At 40.9% G+C, this 21,196-nt stretch overlaps 1 protein-coding gene across 10 annotated transcripts in view; it reads right to left on the bottom strand.

The window, feature by feature from the left end:
- The window catches only part of ESRRG (estrogen related receptor gamma), a 486,222-nt gene that overhangs the window by 406,812 nt on the left and 58,214 nt on the right, over nt 1-21,196 (bottom strand). The window contains exon 1 of one of the 10 annotated variants that reach the window (XM_073338894.2): nt 613-674. The exons of the other annotated variants lie outside the window; for them this stretch is intronic. The gene's annotated coding sequence lies outside the window, so the exon portion shown is untranslated. Of the gene's footprint in view, nt 1-612; nt 675-21,196 lie in introns of those variants that run through there. 10 annotated transcript variants of the gene reach the window in all.

The following is a 21,196-nucleotide window of genomic DNA, read 5'->3' as shown; positions in this document are numbered from 1 at the left end:
AGCTCACTTTTATATGAATGTCAAATTTTGCATTTGCTGGGTGCTGTCATCTAGACTCCTGCTGTAAAAGAATGCTGTTGTTGTCTGGCATTGCATCAGCTTTAAAACAACTGGGGACGAATTAAATTAAGGCTCCTGGAAAAGTTAAATGAAAAACTAAAAAAAAATAAAAATCCACAAACTTCGAGAACTTCAGTCTTGGCTCTGTCTTTCAGGTTTGTATGTTCCACTTTATCTTTGTGCCCAAAGAGTGATGAGCAAAGCTGTTTATAAACATCTATTTACTCTTTATGGGCCTGATCCTATGAAGTGCTGAGCTCCCAATGAGGTCAGTGCTTTTAAGGGTCCTCAGCAACTTGTAGGAGGGAATTTCCCAGAATCCAGCCCTATACCCAGAAAATGCTGCTTTATGCACAAAATTATTCATTCTCCCCATCCTTCAATATATGCTCCATGAAACCCACTCAGACCAGAGCTAATCCTGTACCCATACAGTACAAGGGACAGCACCTGGTCCTAAGCTTTTCAGGGCCCAGGGAAGACTTCCAGTTCAGGGGTTTTCCAGAATGGTTCTTGCTGGTGAGAAGCAAAAGGAGAGAGAGTTCTGCCTACCTTTGCAGCAGGATGGTAGCGGGAGGTAACCCTCTCCCAGATCTCAGAGTAGCAGCCGGGTTAGTCTGTATCCGCAAAAAGAAAAGGAGTACTTGTGGCACCTTAGAGACTAACAAATTTATTTGAGCATAAGCTTTTGTGAGCTACAGCTCACTTCATCGGATGCATTCAGTGGAAAATACAGTGGGGAGATTTATATACACAGAGAACATGAAACAATGGGTGTTACCATACACACTGTAACCAGAGTGATCAAGTAAGTGAGCTATTACCAGCAGGAGCACGGGGGGGGGGGGGGGGAGAGATTTTGTAGTGATAATCAAGGTGGGCCATTTCCAGCAGTTGACAAGAATGTCTGAGGAACAGTTGGGGGGGGGGCAATAAACATGGGGAAATAGTTTTACTTTGTGTAATGACCCATCCACTCCCAGTCTTTATTCAAGCCTAAGTTAATTGTATCCAGTTTGCAAATTAATTCCAATTCAGCAGTCTCTCGTTGGAGTCTGTTTTTGAAATTTTTTTTGTTGAAGAATTGCCACTTTTAGGTCTGTAATTGAGTGACCAGAGAGACTGAAGTGTTCTCCGACTGGTTTTTGAATGTTATAATTCTTGATGTCTGATTTGTGTCCATTTATTCTTTTACTTAGAGACTGCCCAGTTTGACCAATGTACATGGCAGAGGGGCATTGCTGGCACATGATTGCATATATCACATTGGTAGATGTGCAGGTGAACAAGACTCTGATAGTGTGGCTGATGTGATTAGGCCCTATGATGGTGTCCTGAATAGATATGTGGGCACAGTTGGCAAAGGGCTTTGTTGCAAGGATAGGTTCCTGGGTTAGTGGTTCTGTTGGGTGGTGTGTGGTTGCTGGTGAGTATTTGCTTCAGGTTAGGGGGCTGTCTGTAAACAACGACTGGCCTGTCTCCCAAGATCTGGGACAGTGATGGGTCATCCTTCAGGATAGGTTGTAGACCCTTGATGATGTGTTGGAGAGGTTTTAGTTGGGGGCTGAAGGTGATGGTTAGTGGTGTTCCGTTATTTTCTTTGTTGGGCCTCTCCTGTAGTAGGTGACTTCTGGGTACTCTTCTGGCTCTGTCAATCTGTTTCTTCACTTCCACAGGTGGGTATTGTAGTTGTAAGAATGCTTGATAGAGATCTTGTAGGTGTTTGTCTCTGTCTGAGGGGTTGGAGCAAATGCGGTTGTATCACAGAGCTTGGCTGTAGACGATGGATCGTATGGTGTGGTCTGGATGAAAGCGGGAGGCATGCAGGTAGGCATAGCGGTCAGTAGGTTTCCAGTATAGGGTGGTGTTTATGTGACCATCACTTATTAGCACCATAGTGTCCAGGAAGTGGATCTCTTGTGTGAACTGGTCCAGGCTGAGGTTGATGGTGGGATGGAAATTGTTGAAACCATGGTGGAATTCCTCCAGGGCTTCTTTTCCATGGGTCCAGATGATGAAGATGTCATCAATGTAGCGCAAGTAGAGTAGGGGCATTAGGGGACGAGAGCTGAGGAAGCGTTGTTCTAAGTCAGCCATAACAATGTTGGCATACTGTGGGGCCATGCGGGTACCCATAGCAGTGCTGCTGATTTGAAGGTATACATTATCCCAAATGTGAAACAGCTATGGGTAAGGACAAGGTCACAAAGTTCAGCCACCAGGTTTGCCGTGACATTATCGGGGATACTGTTCCTGATGGCTTGTAGTCCATCTTTGTGTGGAATGTTGGTGTAGAGGGCTTCTACATCCATAGTGGCTAGGATGGTGTTTTCAGGAAGATCACCACTGGATTGTAGTTTCCTCAGGAAGTCAGTGGTGTCTCGAAGATAGCTGGGAGTGCTGGTAGCATAGGGCCTGAGGAGGGAGTCTACATAGCCAGACAATCCTGCTGTCAGGGTGCCAATGCCTGAGATGAGGGGGGGTCCAGGATTTCCAGGGTTAACGATCTTCGGTAGCAGATAAAATACCCCTGGTCAGGGTTCCAGGGGTGTGTCTGTGCGGATTTGTTCTTGTGCTTTTTCAGGGAGTTTCTTGAGCAAATGCTGTAGTTTCTTTTGGTAATTCTCAGTGGGATCAGAGGGTAATGGCTTGTAGAAAGTGGTGTTGGAGAGCTGCCTAGCAGCCTCTTGTTCATATTCAGACCTATTCATGATGACGACAGCACCTCCTTTATCAGCCTTTTTGATTATGATGTCAGAGTTGTTTCTGAGGCTGTGGATGGCATTGTGTTCTGCACGGCTGAGGTTATGGGGCAAGTGATGCTGCTTTTCCACAATTTCAGCCCGTGCACATTGGCGGAAGCACTCTATGTAGAAGTCTAGTCTCTTGTTTCGACCTTCAGGAGGAGTCCACTCAGAATCCTTCTTTTTGTAGTCTTGGTAGGAAGGTCTCTGTGGGTTAGATTGTTGTTCAGAGGAAATATTCCTTGAGTCTGAGACGTCGAAAATAGGATTCTAGGTCACCACAGAACTGTATCATGTTCGAAGATCGCCACTTCCAGCAGTGGTAATGGAAGAATAAGAATTCTATTCCTGACATCCCATCTCAGCAGTGAGATTTTCACCTCATCTTCTCTGACAACAGGATAGAAGGAGTGGGGCTGAACTGCCTTTGGCAGTAGGGCTGAATTTCATGAGATGGTAACTCTGTGCCTGCATTTCATTTCCAGCAGTGGAACCACCAGGGGAGAAAAATCTCACCAGATTCCCACTTCTGGTAGTCAGACTGGAGTGAGAGGCAACTGTTCATCTTGGTATCTCCTCCAGTAGTGAGTGTGGGGGAGGAGAAAATCCTTCATGTGATTCTCCCCTTTTGCAGCAGAACTGGAGATGCAGGCAACTCAGGGCTTCGGATCCTAAGATCTGCCATAGCTCAAACTCACTATGATTTGTTTACCCATGCTCAAAAGAGAGAGCTAAAGATGGACAGCTGAGAAAGAACATGTGTTACTTCAAGTAAAAAATTACTCCATCTAGGTTGAAGCACAGTATGTCACAGAGAGGCTACAAACTTGCCCAAGGCCACACAAAAAGTTTGTGACGGAGCCATCACCAGAAGTCAGATCTCCTAACCATCAGTTAGCCACAAGAAAATCCTTTTTCTCTCCTATATGGGGATCAAAGTAGATGTTCCCCTTTAGTAAAGTTTTACTGTAATTCCTTCCAAATGGTAATTCTCATTCATTTGACTATAGTCAGAATATCAGAACAGAACAAACAGAAGAGTTAACTCAAGCCTGATTATTGGTTGGATTTTAATCTGAACTGCGCTATGATGACAAATATATTTACACCTCTCAATTGAGCTATGCAGTTTCAGAATTTGCTAGCAGAATGAAAAAATGTATCCTGATGCTGCATTACCCATAATACACAGTAAAATATATTCTCATGCAATACAGTAAAACTGAAAAACCAATAAATATTCCTATTTATTGAGAAATTGGACAAAAAATAGCCTATTGGCATTTTCTAAAGACTGCAAATCGATAGATGATGAAAGGTTTTGTTCTTTGTTACTAATAGACTGTTGACTCTAGCAATAAGTGAGATATAGATTAGAAGTTGGGGGATGAAGCACTTGCATGATATACAATTTGGAACTTGTTGTTGTTTTAGAAACTTAAGTCACAGTGTTTGTGTGATGGCAACCATCTTGGCATAATGAGTATTGGAACCCGGGGTCTTCAGAGCTAAAATCACGTGTCTCTTCAGTTTGACCTAAAGAGCTAGTCTTTGTAGAAAGGGGATGTAATACTCTATTATTATTTATTTACTATTTGACAACACACAATCCCTAGAAGTCTAGTCACAAACCTCAGCAATTTCAACACGTCTGTTTCTTTTTGTTTCAGGTAGAAAGCCTGACACTTATAAATAGTGGGCTGTTTCCCCCACTTTCCCCCCCACCATTCCCTTCCAGAATAAGATTCATGTAGCCCCTTTAAGCTCTTGCTCAAATATATACGGTAAAGGAACCCTGAAGAAATCACAGATTTGCTCACAGCATTGTCCATCTTGAAGGTTTTTGTAATTTAAAGGCAGTTCTGTAAATAATTTGGTCAGAAACTGGCCCTCAGCATAATTTAGTGGTAAGTAATACTAATGAACTGCCTAGACAACCAGAGTGGATCACTCAGAATTTGAGCCAGACCATATTATCTGTAGTGCACATTTACAAACTAACCAAAAATATTTATTCTTTTTAGACCTTGCTTACACAATTCTGATGTTATGAATGAACTAGAAGAAATTCCATACTGCCTCTCAAAGAGAGAATTGTTACTCAGATTCGGTTTACACTGCCGATCTCCATATAAACATATACATCTGGACGTGCTGTATAAAATTATAATTTTTTTTAATACAGTGATGACCCAGAACACTGTAAGACGACAATTGTATGAAGTGGGGTTTTGGATGAATACTTTACTTTTATAGTAAGGGTCATCTAAGCCGCACAGTTCTCCTGTATTAATTTGTAAGCACAATATCAAAAATAAATACTATATCCCTGATCTTTTTAACCATGCCTTAATGTAGCCTCCAAAATTAATGGCACAAAACTGCATGCACACTTTTGTGCTAACATCTAACTGCCTCATATGGCCAAGTGGGGAATTAGACATAGAAGTGGATTCAATTGCGGACACAAATTAAATGAGTTTTGAGGTATGAGATTGTGCCCACAATACCTGAAATTGTAGACTTCTATCCATTCTCTACCCGAGTATCAAGTAAGTCATAAACAGGTCAAAAGACACACAGAAAGTCAATATAGAGCTGAGAACAGGCCTAAGAATCCTGGTATTTTTATTAATAAGGGAAGTACCACAAACAGCAGGACCCTTCCACTCATACCACATGACTGGGCAGTCATTTGTCAGTCAAGACATGTTGATGATCATGGCATATCCCTCTTTTATAATGGGTCTCTAATCCATTGCAGTGTCCACTATGGCTACTAAAGATTTTATTATTAATTTTTACCAGTTCCAGAGAGAAGGAGGGTGGGGAAATACATGAACCAAAAAAAAATTGCTCCCTCAGCTCTATTTTCCAAAAGATTTGATAGCAAGAAGAAAAAACAGATTTATATTTTTTGTTTCAGCTGAAAACAACAGAAGGGGGCACAGAGGTGGTTACAAGGCTGGAGAAAGTATTATTAAAAAAAAAACAAAAAAAAAACAAAAAAGCCCACCAGGTACTGTTTCAAGAACCTACAGATAAGCATCTTAAATCATGGTAAATTACACACCGCATGCTGGTGACTCGGTCATGGGAAATTATGAAGCTACGTGATGTCTCATTTGTTGTGCTGAAAACAAATGTAAATAAATTACTGAGAGAATCTCATTTACATTTAGAAATTCATCCCGATGCATGACATGACTGCTGATTTTTGTTAAATGACACTTTGAGAAGAAGTGCCACTCATTAAAAACAGATCATGACGATCATAAGGAGAGTTTGATTTTTGTTTGTGCGTGTGAGTGCGCGCAGCAGACATTCTAGACAGATCTTTTGGATCAGTAGGGGAAAAAAGGCTTCCTTTCACTATTACAGAAACAAATGACGGGGTAGAGGAAACCACATCACTCTGAATGCTTCTGTGTATGTGTTTTGGGGGGTTTTTTTCCCTGCAGAGTGGGAAATAGAAATACAGTTCCATGGATTGGCTGCATTTCAGTTCAAAGAAAACTGCAAATACAGAAATCCAGGGAAGGGGGGAAATGGGTTGTAGGATTCTAGAGACTGTAGGATATATATATCTCCTCCCTTACAAAGCACTTTGCTCAGCTTTTATTCTTCCTCTGTCACACATTTTAAGATGTCATTTAAACTGAAGAGGAGAACAAGGAAGTCATAAGATAGAGACAAAACAGAAAGTTTAAACATGGTTAGTTAAGCAGCATACATTTAGGCCAAAATCCAAATGCTTTTAAGAACGGCACTTCCCCATCCTGAGAGGTAAGGCTGTAAAGGGATGGACTTGTTTATATCATTATTGTTCTTATGATTACAGGAGTGACAATGCTGCATACTAATGTACATGTTTTCAGAAGGAAGACACTGGTTGATGGCCTTTTAGATTCCGTGCTTGGCTGGCTGGAGTTCAACTTCCGACACCATCAGCCCCTTTTATTTGGTTCCCAAACAGACTTCTAAAAAATATTGTGACATGAGGGTGAAATAAAACAGTTTTCTAATGGGGATATTACAGTGTTCTACAGCCCTACATACAGCAACATCTTTACATAAGACTGCATAGGTCAGAGAGTTTATTTGTTAAGGGACAAATAAGCAGGCCATGAAATAATTATTTTTCATTGTGCCCTGCCAAACCTATCCAGCCAAAGGCTAAATTGAGCTGCTATTGTGATTATTTGAACTGTGGAGCCAAAAGTCTTCAAAGCAAAGCATCCCAGCTGTCCTAAATTTTATTCTGATGGCTAGTTTTCATGCAGGCTTGAAATTTGCCAAAAACGCTCCACAAAATAGGCAGGCGGACAGTTTGCTTTATCCAGACCTGCATCAATTACTGATTTAGAGCTGCTCTGAGAACTTGATTATTAACAAATCACTTCCTGAAATGGTTATGACAAGATTCACATATGCAAATGGCAAGCTGCTCATATGAACACAGCTAACAAAGAAAATTAATACCAAGTTTCGCAGCTTTATTGATGGTTATTTCTTATTGTGTTTTACTGCAAATTGGGCAGTAAAAATACTGGAGTGGTCCACCAGTGCCAACACAGACCTGGTGCACAGTGACATCAGCGTACACAGGCCATAATTAATGGATTCCTGCCTTTTGCTCCTCACGCATGTAGGGAGCTATCCCTGTTTCCTGGTCAGTAAGAGAGAGAAAGTGAAAGAATCTCAATAGCCTTTCAACTCCCTGCAAAGGAGGCACTCCAAAGAGGGGCCACAGGGCTTAGTCAGGGAAAGCAGTCCCATCATCTGAGGGAGTTGTAGGGATACTATATATTTTAAACAAGGAATGATAAGTAGAGGAGTAGTTGTGGGACAATCTATATCAGGGATGAGCAAACTTTTTGGCCTGAGGGCCAAATTCGGGTTCCGAAACTGTATGGAGGGCCGGTGTGGTGTATTAAATTGCTTCCTGTAGGAATGTGTTACTTATGGTGTACTACTTATGGCTCCCAGTCCTGGTGCTCTGAGCATCATGGTAAGGGGGCGGGGAGCAGGGGGGTTGGATAAGCGGCAGGAGTCCTTGGGAGCAGTTAGGGGACAGTTGGATAGGCATGGGAGTCTGGGCAGGGGGCCTGTCAGGGGGCTGGGTCGGGGCAGTCAGGGGCGGGAAGTGGGAGAGGGTGGATAGGGGGCGGGGCCAGGCTGCTTGGGGAGGCACAACCTTCCCTACATAGGTGTAGTGTATTAAATTGCTCCCCATAAGGAATATGCTACTTACAGTGCTCCGTGGGTAGCACATTCCTATGGGGGAGCAATTTAATACACTACATCTGCCAGCTCTGGCAGCCACGCTGCCTGGCAGGAGCTTGCAGCCCAGCCGCTCAGAGCGCTGGCGGCATGGCAAGCTGAGGCTGCGGGGGAGGGGCCAGATGTGGCCCGCGGGCCATAGTTTGCCCACCTCTGGTCTATATGAAGAGGTTGGGGGAACAAACACAAAAGTTTAAACCTCATGCTTCAGGGTTTACACCAATAATGAAAAATTAGGATGCAACCTAAGGTAGGGAGCAGATTACCCCACATCTGATTATTGTGGGGTTCTTACTGCTTCCTCTGAAGCATCATGTGCAGACCACTGTTGTAGGGAGCATACTGGACTAGATGGACTTTAGATTTGATCCAGTCTGGCAATTCCTATGTTCCTATTTACATAATAATATAAAAACAACAGTCAATCAACCTAAGGTCCTCTTTTTGTGGAGGATGCAAAATGAATGGAGCCAATAAAAGACGGCAACACCATTAGAAACCACCAGATAATACATATAACTACCCTGTCCAGCTATGTGATCTCTTACCCTTGTCCTCAACACCTCCCCTGCAATTGTTTTTTAAACACAAGATGGACTAAGTGAGTGTAATTAAATTATAACCACTTCAAGGTAAGAACCAGACCATGTCTATACAGGTGTTTGTACAGCATCTAGCAAAATGGTGCACCAGTACGGACTGGGGCCTGAGAGTGCCACTGTAACAATTAATAAACTTACATTAGCCTTATATGTAGCACCACAGCAGAGTCTGTGAAGTAAAACAAAATAATAACCTTTACGTCAAACAAATGTAATTGGTGCGTAAACTCCCCATTTGCCTGACACAGCTGCAGGTGGCCCTGTTTCTTTTTAAGCTTCAAGGTAGCTGCAGGATGTTCAGCAAAGATCTAGTGGATCACAAATACACTTTCATAGGATATCCTGGATAATTTAAGGTATAAGGATAAGTAGCAATAAAACTTAAGTTTAAAGTCATGTTTTGACAACAACTGGTTAAGAAATTGCTTTTTAAAAATGTATATTAAAACAATATAATCCGTAAAAGAGACATTAGAATAATTGTATTAATATTTTTAAAATACGTAATGTACCTTTGAAAATCTAGTATAATTGTTTTGTTTATATTTCACACACAAAAAATTAACATATCTGCATGTGAGCTGAGTCAATAATAATTTTTTAGATTATTGAAATTTCAACACACAAAAAGTCCATCTCCATTTTCCCAGAACAGTTCTAAAATGTATGTCTTCTTGAAGCAACTTGTTTTCTGATAGCCTCTGCATGAGCAGTCCTATTTAGTGCCCTTGTAACTCTGCAAGGCACTGAAGCAGATTCCTATATTCAACTCTATGAGCGGTCCCATTGACTTTAAGTACCTTGTTGAATCAGGGTGTAGGTGTCTAATTTTATTCTGATAAATAATGTCCACAGTAAATGGAAGGTATAGGCACACGGTAAAATATTTGTAAAGCATAATCAACAGAACAGAGTACTGGGGTAGCCACTTTGTTTAAAATTGGTATTCTGCATAGCTGAAAAGTCCACCTTAAAAATCAAGGATGTGTCAGCAGCAGCCATCTTAAGTCTGTCTGTCTGTAGCAACATAAATACAGCAGGAATTTGTTGCTGACTTGTAGGTCGCGTGTCTCTTATTTAGCAGAGCCTATTTGAGTTCCAAATGTAAAATGCCGGAGCAGGACCCTTGTTGCTGGGACTCCCACTGGGTCAGCAATGCTTAGGGATTTAGGCCTTGACTCTACATCACTGAAGTCAAGGAGAGTTTTGCCACGGATGTAAATGTGAATAGACATGGCCCATCAGAAGTGTCCTTCTTTTTGTCCCTTCCATGTCTGACCTCCTTCAACTGCTCTACTGAGAGAGAGAACTTCCTGCCACTCACAATTTAACTCTTACCTCATTTGGCCCAGGGTACAGAGCACTGACCTCCAGCAAACTCTACACACTACTAACCTCCCACCCAGGCGCCTGTACTATAGTTGGAGGATGGCCCTCCTACTCCCACATAGCCAATAAGACACAGCAGAGACAATATAAAATAGAACATTTACATCTTTGCATGCACTAAGTCATACTCAGATATTTGACAAAGTCCAATGAAATCCTATTAGGGAACAATATAAATGACAGAATTTTAAGATACAGTTATGGGCTGTTCAATTAGGAGCTAAAATCTGCAAGTTCCAAACAGATTTATTGCCATACGAAGAAAGTCAATACCTTTTCGATAGACAAAGTTTGGTTAAAATGGGGCTGTTAGGGAAGGGATACCTCAGCAGTTTAAGTATGGTCAACAGCTTACTTTGCATTGAGCTTTGCTGAAATTGTATAACATTTGCATGGTATAACACATACTGTTGTTCACTCACTGCAGTCTGATTCAAAGTGCTATAAATATGTTTGCCCTTTCTGCTAAGCCCGCCTAAGGGATTAGCAACCCCCCAAAAGTTCAGTTGAATATTAACTGCATTAACTTTGCAGTCTGTAACATACGGTTATTCTCAAACAGCCTACAGTGCAGTATGGATGACTTGCTTAATAAAAAATGTTTTCATGCAAAGTCCTATTGCTGGAAAAAATTTACTCTGTCAAAGGGGATGCCCTCCCACATTTACCTTTGTGAGGCAAACAAATAAAAGGAGGAGTCTTTAAGGAGATGTCTAGATAAACACTTTATCGCTCACTCTGCCAAACAGACAGACTTCCCCTTATAGTGCAGCCCCTCATCCACTCTTCCTTACAAACATACCCCAGTTCTCCAGGAAAACTGCATGAGGTACAGTACAATGTGACATTTAGGATATGGAAAGCATGTGGGTTTTTTATTACCTTTTATTTTGTGCAACATCTTCCATACACACTCTACTCCCCTCCCCACCACACGCACACACACCACTTTACAAAATGATAATTATACAGCGGCAAAGACAAACAGAAAAATTAAAGTGGAAATCTTTTTAAAAGAGATGGAATCACTGAAATCACTGGAATCACACAGGAAAGTTGTTCCCCCCCAGTGCTAGAAGTTGTGGAGGAAGTTCTTAAACTTCCTAAACATACAGATTATAGGAAGAAGCAGACAGGAAGAAGCAGACTAGGAGGCTAGTGTAATTTGAGCAGATGGAGGAGAAAAAGAAAGGAAAAAAAAAGAAAAAAAGTAAAAGGGTCCATATTGATGGCTAGGACAAATTTATGAAGGTTATACTAAATACAAGAAATGAACAGGGAGCTGATGGGTTAATGTGGCCATGCTTCTTGCTGTGTTTATTAGATTTACTTACCATACTTTTCTAAGGTGCTGTTTAAAATGACAAAGAATTCCTTCCTTGTACGAAATCAGAATGATAAAAAAAAAAAAAAATAGTAGTGACTATTCTTTTACCACCTGCTGACAATGGAGATGAAGTTACAAATCTTCTGCCCATAGTATAAAAATAAATAGAAGAAATTCTCACTGCTGTGCAATAACACAATAGGTATTACAATAGATCTGCACACCAAAGTCCACATGAAACATCTTCCTGTCTTTTTTTATATCCCTGATCTCTGTAACATACACATTCTTCAAGTCTCAGAATCATATACCCATATAGAGAGAGGACTGGGTATAATTAGAAATCAAGTCAAATCTTATGGCCTAGAACCTTTATTTCTTCATAATGGTGTACACTTAATGGCACCTGCCATTTGCCAACACAACTATTTTGTCTAGATATGGAGACAAACCATAGATTTTGGCCCTTAAAGAGGAACTTAAACTGCAACCAGAGAGCCTGAAACCACAGCATTAAACCAGAATTAAAGCTTTACATGTAAAGAAAAACAAAAGTCAACCCACCACACGTGTACACACTCACACACACCTGCTACCCACGAACCAGATGGGACTGAATTCTCCTGAATCAGACCCTGGATTTTTAAGCTTATCTTGAGTTCAAGTGGATTTGAGGACATCAAGATATATTATTTTTATTTAATATAAATAATACAGCAGTGTCCAGAATCCCCAAATCAAGACCCGGGCCCACTGTGCAAGGCACTGCGAAGACACATACAGAAGACATAGTTCTTGCCCCAAAGATATAAACATGCATAAAAAGGAAAATAAGATGCAGCATTGTATAACCAAATAAATATAACGTTTAAAAATTGGAAAAATTCCAATCTCGTAACACCCAAAATGTTGTGCAATATTAAGAGGGAGGTGAAGTAAGTGATTTCACTTCTTGGTGGTAGCCAATATCCATCTTTAAAAACTCCTTGAGAACAAATCCTGCAGTTCTTACTCATAGGCTGCAGGATTAATGCATAGGAACCACTGAAATTAGCACAAACACACACACACACACAAAATATCTTATTGAGAGCAGGTTTATAGCTAGAGGATTCACCAGGCTGCCCAAATTGAGATTAACAAATCAATAAAATTTCTTGGAGAAAGACACCTTTTTCACCCTTTTCAGTATAAGGGCCTTTACAGCTACACTGCAAAATTCAAACTCTGGCAGCGCATTTGATACTGCCTGCCTGCGTGACATCAGAAGCAGCTCAGTGGGTTGGTTACAACTGGTTAAGCCCCTTATTAACCGGGACCAGTCATCTGAGCGAATTTCTCTCAGCCAAGGTCCAGCAGTCCACTGGGTCACACTCAAGGAGTTAATCTCTCCATGGGCAGTGGCAAGGTGTTCTTAGTGGAGGACACAGCTGTCTGGAACCTGCTCCCTGTGATGTTCCGCCACAGACCAAGTCTGCCAAGCTTCCAGGCACAATGTAAGACCTGTTTGTTTGGCCAGCCATTGGACTGACCATTAGTCACAACAGGGAATGGGGTTTTTCTTAGTAAGCAGGGAGTTCCGCTATACAGTTTTTAAAAAGATTTCTTTATTGATGTAAAGCATTGGTTCTCAACTGGGGGTACACAGAGATCTTCAAGGAGGTACTCAACTCATCTAGAAATTTGCCTAGTTTTACAACAGGCTACCTAAGAAGCATTAGTGAAGTCAGTACAAACTAAAATTTCATACAGACAATGACTTGTTTATACTGCTCTATATACTAAACACTTAAAATGTAAGTACAATATTTATATTCCAATTGATTTATTGTATAATTATATGTTAAAATGAGAAAGTAAGCAACGTTTCACTAATAGCGGGCTGTGACACTTTTGTATTTTTAGATCTGATTTTGGAAGCAAGTATTTTTAAGTGTGGTAAAACTTGCGGGTACGCAAGACAAATGAGACTCTTGAAAGGGGTACAGTAGTATGGAAAGGTTGAGAGCTACTGATGTAAAGTGCCCAGGTACTTTTGTGGCAGTCACTGATACTTAAATTCTATTTTAGAAATCTGTAAAGCCAAGATTGTGCTGTTGTTACTGATATTGAGAGGTACCTTATTCCTCAAGTAATAACGCTGCCGCCACCACCTAGTTCTTATATAACACTTTTCATCAGCAGATCTCAAAGCACTTTACGGAGGAGGTCAGTATTACTACCCCCATTTTACAGAAAGGGAAACTGAAAACACAAAGAAGGGAAGTAACATGCCCAAACTCAAACAGCAGGCCAGGGGCAGAGCTGGGAATAAAAGCCAGGTCCTCCTAAGTCCCAGTCAGGCACTCTACCCATGAGGCCACACTATTTGCATGATAAAGCACTACTCAGTGTGAGTAAGAGTAGCACAGTCTGATCTTTAATTAGTAAATATGCAGTAAAACAAACTTGACTGAAACGTCACCCAACCCCAGAATTTTTACAAATGGCTCCCCATCAGCTAGGAGTTAATGGCGTCCCCATAACAATGTAATTTTCACCTTCTGCGTACCAAGCACCATATTCATTTGCAAAAATTTAGTAAAATACCGCAAAGCAAGCCAAAGAGATATGGCAACAAAATTTAATTTATTTATTTACTTATTTATATTTCTGGGATGCTCTTATAGTCATTTAGGAAAGGAAGCCGATATGAGCCACAGCCTAAACTTAGCAGGAATTTTAGTGTTTATTCACAAGTCACAAAAATGGCAACTTTTTAGAGGCTTTGGGCTAGATCCTGCACACCTTATCCATCCAAAGGAGCTACTGAAATCAATGGGAGCTGTGGTAATGTCAGGAATTCATGACTGGCTCCTTAATGAATGTGATCAGTTAAATTAAGGCAACTACCATCTTGACTTTCTATTCTAGGTGGACATAAAATGACATTGATTCCAGGAAATGGTGATATACAGACAAGACTGTATCAGCCTTTGACTGAAAGCTAAATTCATTGTTGGGCTATTGTATGCTTTCAGACGGTATCACTTGATTCGAGAGAACAAAGCATCTATAAACCACATCTTTTCAATTAATGGTTTAAAAGGCACCTAGTATGGGAGAGCGGGGGGGAAGTGCTCTAACAGTGGTCAATATGCCCCCTGCCTCACACACACACACACACACACACACACACACACACACACACACACACACACACACACACACACACACACTCTTTTTAAAAAGGAGAATATGCAGCAGAGGCCACATTAGACATCCAGAAAGACACAATATATTTTGGACCAGCCTGAGAATGATCTTTTCTCCATATCATCTTTAATTCAAAAGTAATTTCAAACCACTGGTGCTCAGAGTTAAAAACGAGTTCTCTTGAAGACTCAGAAAAGGAATTAATTCCAACCTTTACCTTTGGCACCTTAAAGTCTTTTGGCCATGACTTACCTGTATAAATAGAAAGAACTAATTTACTACAGAAATGCCCATGGGCAAACATGTTCTGGCTAATGAAGTGTTCAGCTTTTGCATGATTAACCAGCTGGTGGGGGTGGTGTAAAAATCACAGGGCATAAAATAATAAGAAAAATTGATTAACAGCTCTCTTTTAAAGTACTCCATGAAAAAATTCCTTATTTTTATTCAGTAGCTTGGAAAGTGACTATATGGAAAGACAGATTCAAATGACTTACCAGAGAGCCAAGCAGGGTCTGAGTCAGGCATTCATTCCTTCAAGACTCACATTGCAGGGAAGCTCAAATGAAAGTAAGAACACCAACCAGCTCTATAGCTGAATTACTTACATAACAGGTCTTGCCACTTGTCACAAAGTTAATTTTCTAATATATTGCGAAATACGTTACATAAAGTTAAAAACTATGACTGTGCGTTGTGTCAATTCAATTTCCTCCCCAGTGTTCTAGGCTTGAGCACCTTATTTGGCTTCAGCTACCATTGCAAGGCCAATTCATTAAAAAGTACATATGCTTGAGCCAAAGTACTCCCACACTTTACTCAGACATAAGCCGCTCTAGCCACACATTTATGCCAAGCTAAGTACAGAAGTGGTTTTGGAGTCACTAAGGGTGAAATTCATGCCCTGTACAAAGGGTCCCCCTCCACGCCCACATCTGATGTACCACTTAAGCCCTCCAAATAGGACTTGAGTTGGATTTAAATGGCACATGGGTCTTGTCCTGGCTTTTTGCACAGCGAGGGAAGTTCAACCTTACATTTCTGGTGAACCAGAGGCATATGAGCTGATGTGGCTTGAGAACAACCCAACCTTGTGCACTATCCCTTCAGCTTGGTTGCACAACCAGTATCTAACATGCAATTAAACAGAGAAAATGAGTATTTACCATAGCATGGAGCTATTTCAGAGATGCACATACTTTCTTAAATGACTGCATTTACCAATATACAATGTGAAGGTGTCAAGCATTAAAGGTGAACAATTATGATCATTTCCAGTAGTCAATGTCACTCTCATAGTTAATAGGTTGTCATAGTCCTTTTCATCTTTGCTTCTTTACAGTAAATAAAACTGGTTATCTTTCTTCTTTACTTCCCTTTAAAAAGAATAGAGTCAGTTTTAGTATTGAAAAAAAGGCTGAACTGGTTAGTGGGTATGGAAAATGGGAGAGGTTAGTGGAGGAACTGCATCAGGTAGGCCAGTTTTTTACCATGTTGATATTTTGTTCTTGCACTGAGAATGCAGCTCTAGTTTAGATACTGGTACTTTACAGACTGGGAATCTGTGTGAATTCCCCTTGGCAACAATCATATTTGATATTAAAACACAACCACAGATTGCCTCCCCCAAGCTCCCTATGTGTAGCTGCATATGAATGCAAGTGTCCAACATGCATCAAGCTTATGCACTCAGTTACACATAATTCTAAGGCAAAGCAATCCTTCCCTTATTAAGCATAGAAAGGGAACCCATCTACCAAAGGCACTAAAAGGTATTCTGAGCACAGAACCAAAACAGAACACTGAAGCGCTTATTCTTTCTTTTAGAGACTACTCTGTTCATTTCAATGAATAGTTTCCTAGATTCACACTCTCTGTCTCGGAAAACATAAGAAAGGTTGCTCATCTTGCAGAATGTGAGTCCCCGGAAAAGTTACCGCTTAAACGCACACAGTCCATTCATCCAAAAATGAGGAGCCTTCATATGAGAGTCTAGGTCAGATTGAAGGGGAAGTTGATGGGATGGCGTTGCAACTCTTGCCTCTCAGTCACCTATTTTCCTCTTTATCTTGCAAATCTAAGAGATCTTGCCAGTCATTTTAATTGTAATCATTCTAGGTTCGTAATCTGAAAAAACTCCTACAGTTTTCATGTTTGGGTTTGTTTCAAAAAAAAAAAAAAAAAAAAAAAAAGAGACCATACTGGCTAGGTGGATTTTTCCATACTTGCATAGTTCTTGCTTTCTGAGCCTCCCTTAACCTTTTGGGAACATTTCTACATATTAACACTTAGTAAAGTGGGCATAGAGCTGACACAAGCAAACAAAAATAGAGGGAAACTGATAACACTGGCATGAAGCAAGATTTCTGTTCATCATCCATTCGGAAGGTGGTTTCTTTTCTCCCATTGAACGGAGGAACCCTCAATAATGTCTACAGTCAACAATGAATCATAAGCAGTGATTTCTAGAATGTCAGTTATTTCTAATTCTTATCAGCTCAGACCGTGACCACATTAAGGGTTGCAATCATGTTTGAAGCTATTTTCAAACACGTTCACAGCCTAATATGGTTGTAACATGATTTGCATCTTCACTTGTTAAGAAACTATTCTGTATGCTTCCTAAGGGTCATCTCTGTAGCACAGTTTTGACTAGTATGATTTAAAAAAACAAAATCCTGTCTAACGCTGACAGGGAAGCCTAATTAAAACTATGTCATCTAAAAGCATGTTGGAAAACAGTTGTCAAGCACATTATGTCGTAAGAGTGCAAGAATAAACAAAAATAATACTTTAGGCTTCTACAGTGTCCTCTAGGCCAGGATCTCAAAGTGCTTTAGAAACACTAAGTAATTAAGCCTCACAGCACCACTGGGAGGTGAGAATTATCACCCCCATTTTACATATATGGATCTAGAGATACAGAAAGGCGAAGTAACTTCTTTGACCACATTCACCTCGCTTTTGCGGTGCTAAACATAAACACATAAGCTCAGCACAGGATCTGGGCCACTCATACGGCACAGCACAGGAGGTGGGAGGAAAGGAAAGTTGCTTTATGGCACCTTTGCCCCTTCCAGATTCAATGCTCCTTCAAGGGCTAATGTGGCTCCCAGGATAGGTGCTTCCCCAGAGCTAATAATGGGTTGCACAGCAGCTAGGAATAACTACTGCGGAAAGCAGCCAATAGGGCTATTTATGCTGCCACTGCCCCACCCCATATTAGGGGTATTTTCTGAGAGTTCCTTCTGCCCCCTTTCGCAGCATAAAAGGCCCTTGGGGAGACATAACCTGCCCCATTTTTTTTTTTTGAAAATTCACCAGCAACATTATTAAATCTAAATACAGTAGCTAGCATCCAGGTGTAATGGGTATAAGGACAAGAATGAAGAGTCAAAGGATTATTGTCACACTATGCCATGCTACGCTCATAGTTCTAATGCCAATGTAAGTGATTCAATAAACATTAAAGTGTTGTGTTCTTGATTATTTTATACCGCCCTCAGTATGCAAAATACCATTTTTGTTCTTTAGAAAGACAAAATGGTTGTCAATGAGCCCAGTGTGAAATTCACCCGAGTGCAGAAATGCCTCATAAGGAGATACATGCCACTGAAGCCCCACTCAAGATCTTAGGGTATCATTGCTTTGCATGCTCAACTACAGCTATTCATTTCTAATGTTCAGCTTCTTGTAGTAGGGTCTCTTACAACTGTTTCCGAATCCATTACTGAAATACTGTATCCAAGGAAGTAATATGTTTACATTATGGATAAATAGAGAAAAACATAAAAATCCTCCTCTCCAGTGCAGAATAGAGCTGCTAAAATTAGTCATTGGACTTTGTCCTTTAAATCTAGCCACTGACCAACCATCCTTTTGAGCTCAAAGCAGTAAAAAGCTCCTTTAAAAAATATTTGATGTCAGTTCAGCGTGTAGAATCCCACTCAAAACATCAGTGTGTGTGTTTTTCTTAAAGCAGCAACTTTTGCTCTAGTGTCAAGCAACTGTACAAGCACAGAGAACTGAAATGCTCTTTCACCCCCTGCTAGAGGTGACAAGTGAGTCCTTCTAAAATTGCAGGCACAAGCTCCCAGTGCAGGTGTTTGTAAACAAGTTTGGAAATATTTCTAATTATAAGCCATCAGAACTAAAATTAGAAGTCCAATCTGTTAGCTTTAAAAAAAGAACTTCCAAAAGGGTTCATCAAGTGAGAGCAGTCAGTGGGGTTTAATTTAGTGGTAAGAGTAGAACTCCTGTGACACAGAGTGATGTGCTGCTCTCCCTCAGACTTTCCACTCTAGAATGACTTCTCTTTTTATTTGCTCGTGAAGAAAGTCACTCTCATGTTATGATGCTGTACACTTTGACATGGGATATTAATAATACATCCATTATTCATGGCCTCATTTCTCCCATATATTCTGTTAAAAATGTTAAAAATATACGCTCGTAAGTTCTGAATTTCTCTTTGGCCTGTTCAGAATCAAAACTCAACTTGATGCTGAAGGCAATGTTTCTTGGCACCCCTAAAAAACAAACAGAACTATTTATGAAGCATTCACTACTGAATCTGACCACCCATTGGGAGACACAGATGACTTGAGGGATCCTCATATTTGTGGATATGGAGCTCTCAGTTAATCCCACAAGACAGATTCGCGGTAAAATTTTTGGTAAATTGTGAAGAGAGGTATTCTGTCTGAGTGGTACAATTAATCTATGGCGTGGAAGGCTCACAAAAGGCCTTCCAAGCCACTGTATCGTACCTTGGGGCTGGCCCTTGCATAACTCACACGGGCATGGAACCAGGGAGGGGTCATGCAATTCGAAATTCATGTGGGCTTGGTGGCCCCAACACACTGAGTAAGTAGCATAGAGGGCCTGTGACCACCACTCCAGCCCATTGTCTGGAAATGCAGCTGCAAGAGGCTTTGCATCTTAGGGTATGTCTACATGGGGATAAAAGACCTGTGGGGCTACAAATTTCTGTGTAGCCATTCAGGCTCAGGCTAGAGACCAAGCTCTGGGTCCCTGAATGTCTACACAGCAATATTTCAGCCAGGTACCCAAGCCACACGAGCCCAAGTCAGGTGAGCAGGGCCTGCTGTGAGTTTTTCATCCCCGTGGAGCCATACCCAAAGATGCATATCAGATGGAGGCTGATCCTGTAGTCCTTGTGTAACCCACACACCTCCTGAATGGGACAGAACACCACACCTAATGGTACCAAGACCACTTAAAGAGAGAGAGATTAATGAGTTTGCTCTTCAGCCTTAGCTACCAGTCAATTGGCTTTTAGCTCAAGCTGCAGAGGCTCATGCACTAAGCTCCAGACGTCCCCGGTTTGATCCTGCCCGCTGATGACTGGGGTCTGTCAGTGTTACACTTGCACAGCTGTGACTGAGCCCAGCGTGTGTCATGAGAGAGCTGGCCAGGTGAAAAACTGGATTTTATCTCTGAGCTTTCTCATCCAAATCAGGGGGATAATTATTTTTAGTAAAAAGATACATGTTGGTCCTTTCCATTTTCACATGGTTTCTTTAAATAAGTTAAATGTCAATAACTTTTAAAGCATTATAATCACTTCCTCCAAATGAGTCTATGCTGGTAATTCCTTAGTAACATGAGTAGACCCTAAGAGATTACCTGTATGAGTAAGAGATGGAGGATTGGGCCCTATGACTTCAATGCAGGGGTTACAGTAACAGGGAGCGGGGTGAGGACAGCTCACCCACCTCTGATCAAAGCAGAGGGAAGCTGCCTCTCCTCCCCCTGGCTTGGAGAAGCAGTGCTTCCCCACAGCTCCCCCTCCTTGGCTGGTGCATTGAGAGCTCCCCCTCCCCTTTCAGTATAGTCTGTGTTAAAGACCACTTCATTGGAAGTGAGTAAAGACAGCAGGTTTGAGCCCTAGGTCAGTGGGACAGGCTTGCTGCTGGAAAGGAACAGCAAAATGGCACCTCTAAAGAATCACTCAGAGTTATGAAGTTATTATGCCATTAAGCGATATTTCTAAAAAGAGGTTTTTAAATTCAGCTATAGATACAGTGTCTGAGCGTGTGTATATCATGTATGATAATGTAATATATATTCTTGGTTAGTAATCCCATTGTCATTTAATTCAAAATCAGTATGAAAACTGCTAATCTCTACAAGCACACCTGCTTTCTGAAATAGCAGTGGAGTTTCAGCATGTTCCCTTACTGTGTTCAGCTGGAAAAATATTATTTTAAACGAGCATGTGTTGGAGCTATGTTTGCAAATGTAAAAAAGGCCAAGGTTTTCTTTGTGTATATAAATATTTTAATTAAAAATATATGTATGTATTTAGGAGATTTGGCATCAAAGACTAGATCAGCAAGGGCAATTAACCCATTAGAGTTTTTTTTTTTAAATATCTTAGATAAAAGAAAAATAGTCACATAGGAAAGGCTGACATTTAAATTAAATATCTGAGTACTAAAGAAATCTTGGCTTGAGACTTATTTCAAATGTACTCTGTATGTTCAAAACGAGAGCATGAAAGCAGCACAAAATGCATATATCTGACTGCTACAAATAGCTGAAAGAGACCACAGAAGAAAGCCTACTGGGTT

The sequence above is a fragment of the Lepidochelys kempii genome, chromosome 3 (genome assembly GCF_965140285.1).
Source record: "Lepidochelys kempii isolate rLepKem1 chromosome 3, rLepKem1.hap1, whole genome shotgun sequence".
In the NCBI taxonomy this organism is placed as follows: Eukaryota; Metazoa; Chordata; order Testudines; family Cheloniidae; genus Lepidochelys; species Lepidochelys kempii.
The sequence above is the reverse complement of the archived record's forward strand: the minus strand, read 5'-3'. Positions and strand labels throughout refer to the sequence as shown.